Below are 14,843 nucleotides of genomic sequence, written 5' to 3'. Positions count from 1 at the left end.
GGAAAGTAGAAATGACGTTAACTTCCATACTGGTTGCAATTATACGTCTTATACGATGGAAAAACTGTTGGATTTATATTGTATTTTATGCTTCTGGCGTTGGCTTCTAAGGCACTAACTATTCGATCTAGTGGAGCAACGCCCTAGAGTGAAGCCTAAGTTGCCCGGAACGTATAAATTACCATCACTTTCAAACTGGTTGCAAATATTCCTGTTATATGATGGAAAAACTGTTGTATTTTTATTGCATTTTATGCTTCCGGCGTTGACTTCTAAGGCCCTAACTATTCAATCTGTTGGAGCAACGCCCTAGGGTGAAGCCTAGGTTGCCCGGAAAGTAGAAATGACGTTAACTTCCATACTGGTTGCAATTATTCGTCTTATACGATGAAAAAACTGTTGTATTTATATTGTATTTTATGCTTCTGGCGATGACTTCTAAGGCACTAACTATTCCATCTGGTGGAACAACGCCCTAGGGTGAAGCCTAGGTTGCCCGGAACGTAGAAATGGAAAGAACTTTCACACCGGTAGCAATTATTCGTTTTATACGATGGAAAAACTGTTCTATTTATTTTGTATTTTATGCTCCGGGCGTTGACTTCTAAGGCCCTAACTGTTTGATCTGGTGGAGCAACGCCCTAGCGTGAAGCCTAGGTTGCCCAGAACGTAGAAATGACCATAACTTTCACACTGGATGCCATTATTCGTTCTATACGAAGGAAAAACTGTTATATTTATATTGTATCTTATGCTTCTGGCGTTGACTTCTTAGGCCCTAACAATTCGATCTGGTGGAACAATGCCCTAGAGTGAAGCCTAGGTTGCCTGCAACGTACAAATGACCATCACTTTCACACGGGTTGCAATTATTACTGTTATAGGATGGAAAGACTGTTGTATTTTTATTGCATTTTATGCTTCGGGCATTGCCTTCTAAGGTCCTAACTATTCAATCTGTTGGAGCAACGCGCTAGTGTGAAGCCTAGGTTGCGCGGAAAGTAGAAATGACAATAGCTTTCACACTGGTTGCAATTATTCGTTTTATACGATGGAAAAGCTGTTGCATCTTTATTGTATTTTATGATTCTGTCGCTGACGTCTAAGGCCGTAGCTAGTAGATGTGGTGGAGCAACGCACTAGAGTGACGCCTAGGTTGCCCTGAACGTGGAATGACCATAACTTTCGCAATGTTTGCAATTATTCATTTTGTACGTTGGAAAAACTGTTGTACTTATATTGTATTTTATGTGCGTGGCGTTGACCTCTTATGCCATAACTATTCCATCTGGTGGAACAACGCCCTAGGGTGAAGCCTAGGTTGTCCGGAACGTAGAAATGGAAATAACTTTCACACCGGTAGCAATTATTCGTTTTATACGATGGAAAAACAGTTCTATTTATCTTGTATTTTATGCTTCGGGCGATAACTTCTAAGGCCCTAACTGTTTGATCTGGTGGAGCAACGCCCTAGAGTAAAGCCTAGGTTGCCCGGAATGTAGAAATGACCGTAACTTTCACACTGGTTGCTATTATTCGTTCTATACGATGGAAAAACTGTTATATTTATATTGTATCTTATGCTTCTGGCGTTGACTTCTTAGGCCCTAACAATTCGATCTGGTGGAACAACGCCCTAGAGTGAAGCCTAGGTTGCCTGGAACGTACAAATGACCATCACTTTCACACGGGTTGGAATTATTCCTGTTATAGGATGGAAAGACTGTTGTATTTTTATTGTATTTTATGCTTCAGGCGTTGACTTCTGAGGCCGCAGCTATTCGATGTGATGGAAGAACACCATAGAGTGAAGCCTAGGTTGCCCGGAACGTAGAAATGACCATAACTTTCATACTGGCTGCAATTATTCGTTTTATATGACGGAAGAGCTGTTGTATTTATATTGTATTTTATGCTGCTGGCGTTCACTTCTTAGGCCCTAACTGTTCGATCTGGTGCAACAACGCCCTAGAGTGAAGCCTAGGTTACCCGGAACGTAGAAATGACCAGTACCTTCACACTGTTTGCAATTATTAATTTTATACGATGGAAAAGCTGTTGTATTTATATTGTATTTTATGCTTCTGGCGCTGACTTCTAGGGCACTAACTATTCGATCTCGTGTAGCAGCGCCCAAGGGTGAATCCTAGGTTGCCCGGAACGTAGAAATGACCATCACTTTCAAACTGGTTGCAATTAATCCTTTTATACGATGGAAAAACTGTTGTATTTTTATTGCATTTTATGCTTCCGGCGTTGACTTCTAAGGCCCTAACTATTCAATCTGTTGGAGCAACGCCCTAGGGCGAAGCCTAGGTTGCCCGGAAAGTAGAAATGACGTTAACCTTCATACTGGTTGCAATTATTCGTTTTATACGATGGAAAATCTGTTGTATTTTTATTGCATTTTATGCTTCGGGCATTGCCTTCTAAGGACCTAACTATTCAATCTGTTGGAGCAACGCGCTAGGGTGAAGCCTAGGTTGCGCGGAAAGTAGAAATGACAATAAATTTCACACTGGTTGCAATTATTCGTTTTATACGATGGAAAAACTGTTGCATTTATATTGTATATTATGCTTCTGGCGTTGACTTCTAAGGCACTAACTATTCGATCTGGTGGAGCAACGCCCTAGAGTGAAGCCTAGGTTGCCCGGAACGTAGAAATGGCCATTGCTTTCAAACTGGTTGCAATTATTCCTGTTATATGATGGATAACTGTTGTATTGTTATTGCATTTTATGCTTCGGGCACTTACTTCTAAGGTCCTAACTATTCAATCTGTTGGAGCAACGCCCTAGGGTGAAGCCTAGGTTGCGCGGGAAGTAGAAATAACAATAACTTTCACACTGGTTGCAATTATTCGATTTATACGATGGAAAAGCTGTTGCATCTTTAATGTATTTTATGCTTCTGTCGTTGACGTCTAAGGCCGTAGCTATTAGATGTGGTGGGGCAACGGACTAGAGTGACGCCTAGGTTGCCCGGAACGTGGAATGACCATTACTTTCACAATGTTCGCAATTATTCATTTTATACGATGGGAAAACTGTTGTACTTATATTGTATTTTATGCTTCTGGCGTTGACTTCTTATGCCCTAACTATTCCATCTGGTGTATCAACGCCCTAGAGTGAAGCCTAGGTTGCTCGGAATGTAAAAATGACCATAACATTCAGACTGGTTGAAATTATTCGTTTTATACGATGGAAAAACTGTTATATCTAAATTGTATTTTATGCTTCTGGCGTTGATTTCTTAGGCCCTAACTATTCAATCTGGTGGAAAAGCGCCCTAGAGTGAGGCCTAGGTTGCCCGGAACGTAGAAATGACGATCACTTCCATACTGGTAGCAATCATTCGTTTTATACGATGGAAAATCTGTTGTATTTATATTGTATTTTATGCTTCTGGCGTTGACTTCTAAGGCACAAACTATTCGATCTGGTCGAGCAATGCCCTAGAGTGAAGCCTATGTTGCCCGGAACGTAGAAATGACCATGACTTTCAAACTGGTTGCAATTATTCCTGTTATATGATGGAAAAGCTGTTGCATTTTTATTGCATTTTTTGCTTCGGCCATTGACTTCTAAGGCCCTAACTATTCAATGTGTTGGAGCAACGCCCTAGGGTGAAGCCTAGGTTGCCCGGAAAGTAGAAATAACAATAACTTTCACACTGGTTGCAATTATTCGTTTTATACGATGGAAAAGCTGTTGCATCTTTATTGTATTTTATGCTTCTGTCGTTGACGTCTCAGGCCGTAGCTATTAGATGTGGTGGAGCAACGCACTAGAGTGACGCCTAGGTTGCCCGGAACGTAGAAATGACCATTACTTTCGTAATGTTTGCAATTATTCGTTTTATACGATGGAAAAACTGTAGTACTTATAACGTATTTTATGCTTCTGGCGTTGACTTCTTATGCCCTAACTATTCCATCTGGTGGAACAACGCCCTAGAGTGAAGCCTAGGTTGCCTGGAACGTACAAATGACCATCACTTTCACACGGGTTACAATTATTCCAGTTATAGAACGGAAAGACTGTGGTATTTTTATTGTATTTTATGCTTCTGGCGTTGTCTTCTGAGGCCGTTGCTATTCGATGTAGTGGAAGAACGCCATATAGTGAAGCCTAGGTTGCCCGGAACGTAGAAATGACCATAACTTTCATACTGGTTGCAATTACTCGTTTTATACGATGGAAAAACTGTTATATTTATATTGTATTTTATGCTTCTGGCGTTGACTTATAAGGCACTAACTATTCGATCTGGTGGAGCAACGCCCTACAGTGAAGCCGAGGTTTCCCGGAACGTAGAAATGACCATCACTTTCAAACTGGTTGCAATTATTCCTGTTATATGACGGAAAAACTGTTGTATTTTTATTGCATTTTATGCTTCGGGCATTGACTTCTAAGGCCCTAACTATTCAATCTGTTGGAGCAACGCCCTAGGGTGTAGCCGAGGTTTCCCGGAACGTAGAAATAACCATCACTTTCAAACTGGTTGCAATTAATCCTTTTATACGATGGAAAAACTGTTGTATTTTTATTGCACTTTATGCTTCCGGCGTTGACTTCTAAGGCCCTAACTATTCAATCTGTTGGAGCAACGCCCTAGGGTGAAGCCTAGGTTGCCCGGAAAGTAGAAATGACGTTAACCTTCATACTGGTTGCAATTATTCGTTTTATACGATGGAAAAACTGTTGTATTTATATTGTTTTTTATGCTTCTGGCGTTCACTTCTTAGGCCCTAACTATTCGATCTGGTGGAACAACGCCCTAGGGTGAAGCCTAGGTTGCCCGGAACGTAGAAATGACCATCACTTTCAAACTGGTTGCAATTAATCCTTTTATACGATGGAAAAACTGTTGTATTTTTATTGCATTTTATGCTTCCGGCGTTGACTTCAAAGGCCCTAACTATTCAATCTGTTCGAGCAACGCCCTAGGGTGAAGCCTATGTTGCCCGGAAAGTAGAAATGACGTTAACTTCCATACTGGTTGCAATTATACGTCTTATACGATGGAAAAACTGTTGGATTTATATTGTATTTTATGCTTCTGGCGTTGGCTTCTAAGGCACTAACTATTCGATCTAGTGGAGCAACGCCCTAGAGTGAAGCCTAAGTTGCCCGGAACGTATAAATTACCATCACTTTCAAACTGGTTGCAAATATTCCTGTTATATGATGGAAAAACTGTTGTATTTTTATTGCATTTTATGCTTCCGGCGTTGACTTCTAAGGCCCTAACTATTCAATCTGTTGGAGCAACGCCCTAGGGTGAAGCCTAGGTTGCCCGGAAAGTAGAAATGACGTTAACTTCCATACTGGTTGCAATTATTCGTCTTATACGATGAAAAAACTGTTGTATTTATATTGTATTTTATGCTTCTGGCGATGACTTCTAAGGCACTAACTATTCCATCTGGTGGAACAACGCCCTAGGGTGAAGCCTAGGTTGCCCGGAACGTAGAAATGGAAAGAACTTTCACACCGGTAGCAATTATTCGTTTTATACGATGGAAAAACTGTTCTATTTATTTTGTATTTTATGCTCCGGGCGTTGACTTCTAAGGCCCTAACTGTTTGATCTGGTGGAGCAACGCCCTAGCGTGAAGCCTAGGTTGCCCAGAACGTAGAAATGACCATAACTTTCACACTGGATGCCATTATTCGTTCTATACGAAGGAAAAACTGTTATATTTATATTGTATCTTATGCTTCTGGCGTTGACTTCTTAGGCCCTAACAATTCGATCTGGTGGAACAATGCCCTAGAGTGAAGCCTAGGTTGCCTGCAACGTACAAATGACCATCACTTTCACACGGGTTGCAATTATTACTGTTATAGGATGGAAAGACTGTTGTATTTTTATTGCATTTTATGCTTCGGGCATTGCCTTCTAAGGTCCTAACTATTCAATCTGTTGGAGCAACGCGCTAGTGTGAAGCCTAGGTTGCGCGGAAAGTAGAAATGACAATAGCTTTCACACTGGTTGCAATTATTCGTTTTATACGATGGAAAAGCTGTTGCATCTTTATTGTATTTTATGATTCTGTCGCTGACGTCTAAGGCCGTAGCTAGTAGATGTGGTGGAGCAACGCACTAGAGTGACGCCTAGGTTGCCCTGAACGTGGAATGACCATAACTTTCGCAATGTTTGCAATTATTCATTTTATACGTTGGAAAAACTGTTGTACTTATATTGTATTTTATGTGCGTGGCGTTGACCTCTTATGCCATAACTATTCCATCTGGTGGAACAACGCCCTAGGGTGAAGCCTAGGTTGCCCGGAACGTAGAAATGGAAATAACTTTCACACCGGTAGCAATTATTCGTTTTATACGATGGAAAAACAGTTCTATTTATCTTGTATTTTATGCTTCGGGCGATAACTTCTAAGGCCCTAACTGTTTGATCTGGTGGAGCAACGCCCTAGAGTAAAGCCTAGGTTGCCCGGAATGTAGAAATGACCGTAACTTTCACACTGGTTGCTATTATTCGTTCTATACGATGGAAAAACTGTTATATTTATATTGTATCTTATGCTTCTGGCGTTGACTTCTTAGGCCCTAACAATTCGATCTGGTGGAACAACGCCCTAGAGTGAAGCCTAGGTTGCCTGGAACGTACAAATGACCATCACTTTCACACGGGTTGGAATTATTCCTGTTATAGGATGGAAAGACTGTTGTATTTTTATTGTATTTTATGCTTCAGGCGTTGACTTCTGAGGCCGCAGCTATTCGATGTGATGGAAGAACACCATAGAGTGAAGCCTAGGTTGCCCGGAACGTAGAAATGACCATAACTTTCATACTGGCTGCAATTATTCGTTTTATATGACGGAAGAGCTGTTGTATTTATATTGTATTTTATGCTGCTGGCGTTCACTTCTTAGGCCCTAACTGTTCGATCTGGTGCAACAACGCCCTAGAGTGAAGCCTAGGTTACCCGGAACGTAGAAATGACCAGTACCTTCACACTGTTTGCAATTATTAATTTTATACGATGGAAAAGCTGTTGTATTTATATTGTATTTTATGCTTCTGGCGCTGACTTCTAGGGCACTAACTATTCGATCTCGTGTAGCAGCGCCCAAGGGTGAATCCTAGGTTGCCCGGAACGTAGAAATGACCATCACTTTCAAACTGGTTGCAATTAGTCCTTTTATACGATGGAAAAACTGTTGTATTTTTATTGCATTTTATGCTTCCGGCGTTGACTTCTAAGGCCCTAACTATTCAATCTGTTGGAGCAACGCCCAAGGGTGAAGCCTAGGTTGCCCGGAAAGAAGAAATGACGTTAACTTTCATACTGGTTGCAATTATTCGTTTTATACGATGGAAAAACTGTTGTATTTATATTTTGTTTTATGCTTCTGGCGTTCACTTCTTAGGCCCTAACTATTCGATCTGGTGGAACAGCGCCCTAGGGTGAAGCCTAGGCTGCCCGGAACGTAGAAATGACCATAACTTTTACACTGGTAGCAATTATTCGTTTAATACAATGGAAAAACTGTTCTATTTATTTTGTATTTTATGCTGCTGGCGTTCACTTCTTAGGCCCTAACTATACGATCTGGTGGAACAACGCCCTACAGTGAAACCTAGGCTGCTCGGAATGTAGAAATGACTTTAACTTTCACACTGGTCCCAATTATTCGTTTTATACGATGGAAAAGCTGTTGTATTTTGTATCGTATTTTATGCTTCGGGCGTTTACTTCTAAGGCCCTCACTATTCGATCTGGTGGAGCAACGCCCTAGAGAGAAACCTAGGTTGCCCGGAACGTAGAAATAACCACAACTTTCATACTTGTTGCAATTATTCGTTTTATGCGATGGAAAAACTGTTGTATTTATATTGTTTTTTATGCTTCAGGCGTTGACTTCTAAGGCCCTAACTATTGAATCTGTTGGAGCAACGCCCTAGCGTGTAGCCTAGTTTGCCCGGAAAGTAGAAATGACCACAACTTTCATACTGGTTGCAATTACTCGTTTTATATGATGGACAAACTGTTGTATTTATATTGTATTTTATGCTTCTGGCGTTCACTTCTTAGGCCCTAACTATTCGATCTGGTGGAGCAACGCCCTAGAGTGTAGCCGAGGTTGCCCGGAACGTAGAAATGACCATCACTTTCACACTGGTCGCTATTATTCGTTTTATACGATGGAGAAACTGTTATATTTATATTGTACTTTATGCTTCTGGCGTTGCCTTCTTAGGCCCTAACTGTTCGATCTGGTAGAACAACGCTCTAGAGTGAAGCCTAGGTTACCCGGAACGTAGAAATGACCGGTACTTTCACACTGTTTGCAGTGACCCCTGTTATACGACGGAAAAACTGTTGCATCCTTATTGAATTTTATGCTTCTGGCGTTGACTTCTAAGGCCCTAACTATTCTATCTGGTGTATCAACGCCCTAGAGTGAAGCCTAGGTTGCTCGCAATGTAAAAATGACCATAACATTCACACTGGTTGAAATTATTCGTTTTATACGATGGAAAAACTGTTATATTTAAATTGTATTTTATGCTTCTGGCGTTGATTTCTTAGGCCCTAACTATTCAGTCTGGTGGAGCAGCGCCCTAGGGTGAAGCCTAGGTTGCCCGGAACGTAGAAATGGAAATAACTTTCACACCGGTAGCAATTATTCGTTTTATACGATGGAAAAACAGTTCTATTTATATTGTATTTTATGCTTCGGTCGTTGACTTCTAAGGCCCTAACTATTCGATCTGGTGGAGCAACGCCCTAGAGTGAAGCCTAGGTTGCCCGGAACGTAGAAATGACCATCACTTTTAAACTGGTTGCAATTAATCCTTTTATACAATGGAAAAACAGTTGTATTTTTATTGCATTTTATGCTTCTGGCGTTGACTTCTAAGGCCCTAACTATTCTATCTGGTGGATCAACGCCCTAGAGTGAAGCCTAGGTTGCTCGGAATGTAAAAATTACCATAACATTCACACTGGTTGAAATTATTCGTTTTATACGAAGGAAAAGCTGTTGCATCTTTATTGTATTTTATGCTTCTGGCGTTGACTTCCAAGGCCCTAACTATTCAATCTGTTGGAGCGACGCCCTAGGGTGAAGCCTGGGTTGCCCGGAAAGTAGAAATGACGTTAACTTTCATACTGGTTGCAATTATTCGTCTTATACGATGGAAAAACTGTTGTATTTATCGTGTATTTTATGCTTCTGGCGTTGACTTCTAAGGCACTAACTATTCGATCTGGTGGAGCAACGCCCTAGAGTGAAGCCGATGTTGCCCGGAACGTAGAAATGACCATCACTTTCAAACTGGTTGCAATTATTCCGTTTATATGATGGTAAAACTGTAGTATTTTTATTGTATTTTATGCTTCGGGCATTGACTTCTAAGGCCCTAACTATTCAATCTGGTGGAACAACGTCCTAGAGTGAGGCCTAGGTTGCCCGGAACGTAGAAATGACCATCACTTCCATACTGGTAGCATTTATTCGTTTTATACGATGGAAAAACTGTTGCATTTATATTGTATTTTATGCTTCTGGCGTTGACTTCTAAGGCACTAACTATTCGATCTGGTGGAGCAACGCCCTAGAGTGAAGCCTAGGTTTCACGGAAAGTAGAAATGACAATAACTTTCACACTGGTTGCAATTATTCGTTTTATACGATGGAAAAGCTGTTGCATCTTTATTGTATTTTATGCTTCTGTCGTTGACGTCTCAGGCCGTAGCTATTAGATGTGGTGGAGCAACGCACTAGAGTGACGCCTAGGTTGCCCCGAACGTAGAAATGACCATTACTTTCGTAATGTTTGCAATTATTCGTTTTATACGATGGAAAAACTGTAGTACTTATATCGTATTTTATGCATCTGGCGTTGACTTCTTATGCCCTAACTATTCCATCTGGTGGAACAACGCCCTAGAGTGAAGCCTAGGTTGCCTGGAACATACAAATGACCATCACTTTCACACGGGTTACAATTATTCCTGTTATAAACGGAAAGACTGTTGTATTTTTATTGTATTTTATGCTTCTGGCGTTGTCTTCTGAGGCCGTTGCTATTCGATGTAGTGGAAGAACGCCATAGAGTGAAGCCTAGGTTGCCCGGAACGTAGAAATGACCATAACTTTCATACTGGTTGCAATTACTCGTTTTATACGATGGAAAAACTGTTATATTTATATTGTATTTTATGCTTCTGGCGTTGACTTATAAGGCACTAACTGTTCGATCTGGTGCAGCAACGCCCTAGAGTGAAGCCTAGGTTGCCCGGAACGTAGAAATGACCATCACTTTCAAACTGGTTGCAATTATTCCTGTTATATGATGGAAAAACTGTTGTATTTATATTGTATTTTATGATTCGGGCGTTGACTGCTAAGGCCCTAACTATTCAATCTGTTGGCTCAACGCCCTAGAGTGAAGCCTAGGTTGCTCGGAATGTAGAAATGACCATAACATTCACACTGGTTGAAATTATTCGTTTAATACGGTGGAAAAGCTGTTGCATCTTTATTGTATTTTATGATTCTGGCGTTGACTTCTAAGGCCCTAACCATTCGATCTGGTGGAGCAACGCCCTAGAGTGAAGCCTAGGTAGCGGGGAACGTAGAAATGACCATCACTTTCAAACTGGTTGCAATTAATCCTTTTATACGATGGAAAAACTGTTGTATTTTTATTGCACTTTATGCTTCCGGCGTTGACTTCTAAGGCCCTAACTATTCAATCTGTTGGAGCAACGCCCAAGGGTGAAGCCTAGGTTGCCCGGAAAGAAGAAATGACGTTAACTTTCATACTGGTTGCAATTATTCGTTTTATACGATGGAAAAACTGTTGTTTTTATATTGTATTTTATGCTTCTGGCGTTGACTTCTAATGCACTAACTATTCGATCTGGCGGAGCAACACCCTAGAGTGAAGCCGAGGTTTCCCGGAACGTAGAAATGACCATCACTTTCAAACTGGTTGCAATTATTCCTGTTATATGACGGAAAAAGTGTTGTATTTATATTGTGTTTTATGCTTCTGGCGTTCACTTCTTAGGCCCTAACTATTCGATCTGGTGGAACAGCGCCCTAGGGTGAAGCCTAGGCTGCCCGGAACGTAGAAATGACCATAACTTTTACACTGGTAGCAATTATTCGTTTAATACAATGGAAAAACTGTTCTATTTATTTTGTATTTTATGCTGCTGGCGTTCACTTATTAGGCCCTAACTATTCGATCTGGTGGAACAACGCCCTGGGGTGAAGCCTAGGTTGCCGGAACGTAGAAATGACCATAACTTTCACACTGGTTGCTATTATTCGTTTTGTACGATAGAAAAACTGTTCTATTTATTTTGTATTTTATGCTTCGGGCGTTGACTTCTAAGGCCCTAACTATTCGATCTGGTGGAACAACGCGCTGGGGTGAAGCCTAGGTTGCCGGAACGTAGAAATGACCATAACTTTCACACTGGTTGCTATTATTCGTTTTATACGATGGAAAAACTGTTGTATTTATATAGTATTATATGCTTCGGGCGTTGACTTCTAAGGCCCTAACTATTCGATCTGGTGGAACAACGCCCTGGGGTGAAGCCTACGTTGCCGGAACGTAGAAATGACCATAACTTTCACACTGGTTGCTATTATTCGTTTTATACGGTGGAAAAACTGTTGTATTTATATAGTATTATATGCTTCTGGCGTTGACTTTTAATGCACTAACTATTCGATCTGGCGGAGCAACGCCCTAGAGTGAAGCCGAGGTTTCCCGGAACGCAGAAATGACCATCACTTTCAAACTGGTTGCAATTATTCCTGTTATATGATGGAAAAACTGTTGTATTTTTAATGCATTTTATGCTCCGGGCATTGACTTCTAAGGCCCTAACTATTCAATCTCTTGGAGCAACGCCCTAGGCTGTAGCCTAGGTTGCCCGGAAAGTAGAAATGACCATAACTTTCATACTGGTAGCAATTATTCGTTTTATACGATGGAAAAACTGTTTTATTTATATTGTATTTTATGCTTCTCGCGCTGACTTCTAAGACTCTAACTATTCGATCAGGTGGAGCAACGCCCTAGAGTGAAGCCTAGGTTGCCCAGAACGTAGAAATTACCATCACTTTCAAACTGGTTGCAATTATTCCTGTTATATGATGGAAAAACTGTTGTATTTTTATTGCATTTTATGCTTCGGGCATTGACTTTTAAGGTCCTAACTATTCAATCTGTTGGAGCAACGCCCTAGAGTGAAGCCTAGGTTGCTCGGAATGTAGAAATGACCATAACATTCACGCTGGTTGAAATTATTCGTTCAATACGGTGGAAAAGCTGTTGCATCTTTATTGTATTTTATGCTTCTGTCTTTGACGTCTAAGGCCGTAGCTATTAGATGTGGTCGAGCAACGCACTAGAGTGACGCCTAGGTTGCCCGGAACGTGGAATGACCATTACTTTCGCAATGTTTGCTATTATTCATTTTATACGATGGAAAAACTGTTGTACTTATATTGTATTTTATGCTTCTGGCGTTGACTTCTTAGGCCCTAACAATTCGATCTGGTGGAACAACGCCCTAGAGTGAAGCCTAGGTTGCCTGGAACGTACAAATGACCATCACTTTCACACGGGTTGCAATTATTCCTGTTATAGGACGGAAAGACTGTTGTATTTTTATTGTATTTTATGCTTCGGGCGTTGACTGCAAAGGCCCTAACTATTCAATCTGTCGGATCAACGCCCTAGAGTGAAGCCTAGGTTGCCCGGAAGGAAGAAATGACGTTAACTTTCATACTGGTTGCAATTATTCGTTTTATACAATGGAAAAACTGTTGTATTTATATTGCATTTTATGCTTCTGGCGTTGACTTCTAATGCCCTAACTATTCAATCTGTTGGAGCAACGGCCTAGGGTGTAGCCTAGGTTGCCCGGAAAGTAGCAATGACCATAAGTTTCAAACTGGTTGCAATTATTCGTTTTATGCGATGGAAAAACTGTTCTATTTTTATTGTATTTTATGCTTCTGGCGATGACTTCTAAGGCACTAACTATTCGATCTGGTGCAGCAACGCCCTAGGGTGTAGCCTAGGTTGCCCGTAAAGTAGAAATGACCATAGCTTTCATACTGGTTGCAATTATTCGTATTATATGATGGAAAAACTGTTCTATTTATTTTGTATTTTATGCTTCGGGCGTTGACTTCTAAGGCCCTAGCTGTTTGATCTGGTGGAGCAACGCCCTAGAGTGAAGCCTAGGTTGCCCGGAACGTAGAAATGACCATAACTTTCACACTGGTAGCAATTATTCGTTTTATACAATGGAAAAACTGTTCTGTTTATTTTGCATTTTATGCTTCGGGTGTTGACTTCTAAGGCCCTAACTGTTTGATCTGGTGGAGCAACGCCCTAGAGTGAAGCCTAGGTTGCCCGGAACGTAGAAATGACCATAACTTTCACACTGGTTGCTATTATTCGTTCTATACGATGGAAAAACTGTTGTATTTATATTGTATTTTAAGCTTCTGGCGTTCACTTCTAAGGCACTAACTATTCAATCTGTTGGAGCAACGCCCTAGGGTGTAGCCTAGGTTGCCCGGAAGGAAGAAATGACGTTAACTTTCATACTGGTTGCAATTATTCGTTTTATACAATGGAAAAACTGTTGTATTTATATTGCATTTTATGCTTCTGGCGTTGACTTCTAATGCCCTAACTATTCAATCTGTTGGAGCAACGGCCTAGGGTGTAGCCTAGGTTGCCCGGAAAGTAGAAATGACCATAAGTTTCATACTGGTTGCAATTATTCGTTTTATGCGATGGAAAAACTGTTGTATTTTTATTGAATTTTATGCTTCTGGCGATGACTTCTAAGGCACTAACTATTCAATCTGGTGGAGCAACGCCCTAGGGTGTAGCCTAGGTTGCCCGCAAAGTAGAAATGACCATAGCGTTCATACTGGTTGCAATTATTCGTTTTATATGATGGAAAAACTGTAATATTTATATTGTATTTTATGCTTCTGGCGTTCACTTCTTAGGCCCTAACTATTCGATCTGGTGGAACAACGCCATATGGTGAAGCCTAGGTTGACCGGAACGTAGAAATGACCATAACTTTCACACCGTTAGCAATTATTCGTTTTACACGATGGAAAAACTGTTCAATTTATTTTGTATTTTATGCATCGGGCGTTGACTTCTAAGGCCCTAACTATTCAATCTGTTGGAGCAACGCCCGAGGGTGAAGCCTAGGTTGCCCGGAAAGTAGAAATGACGTTAACTTTCACACTGGTTGCTATTATTCGTTTTATACAATGGAAAAACTGTTCTATTTATTTTGTATTTTATGCTTCGGGCGTTGACTTCTAAGGCCCTAGCTGTTTGATCTGGTGGAGCAACGCCCTAGAGTGAAGCCTAGGTTGCCCGGAACGTAGAAATGACCATAACTTTCACACTGGCAGCAATTATTCGTTTTATACAATGGAAAAACTGTTCTGTTTATTTTGCATTTTATGCTTCGGGCGTTGACTTCTAAGGCCCTAACTGTTTGATCTGGTGGAGCAACGCCCTAGAGTGAAGCCTAGGTTGCCCGGAACGTAGACATGACCATAACTTTCACACTGGTTGCTATTATTCGTTCTACACGATAGAAAAACTGTTGTATTTATATTGTATTTTAAGCTTCTGGCGTTGACTTCTAAGGCACTAACTATTCGATCTGGTGGAGCAAAGCAACAGAGTGAAGCCTAGGTCGCCCGGAACGTAGAAATGACCATCACTTTCAAACTGGTTGCAATTATTCCTGTTATATGATGGAAAAACTGTTGTATTTTT

This window comes from Calliopsis andreniformis, unplaced genomic scaffold (genome assembly GCF_051401765.1).
Source record: "Calliopsis andreniformis isolate RMS-2024a unplaced genomic scaffold, iyCalAndr_principal scaffold0017, whole genome shotgun sequence".
Taxonomy (NCBI): domain Eukaryota; kingdom Metazoa; phylum Arthropoda; class Insecta; order Hymenoptera; family Andrenidae; genus Calliopsis; species Calliopsis andreniformis.
The sequence above is the reverse complement of the archived record's forward strand: the minus strand, read 5'-3'. Positions refer to the sequence as shown.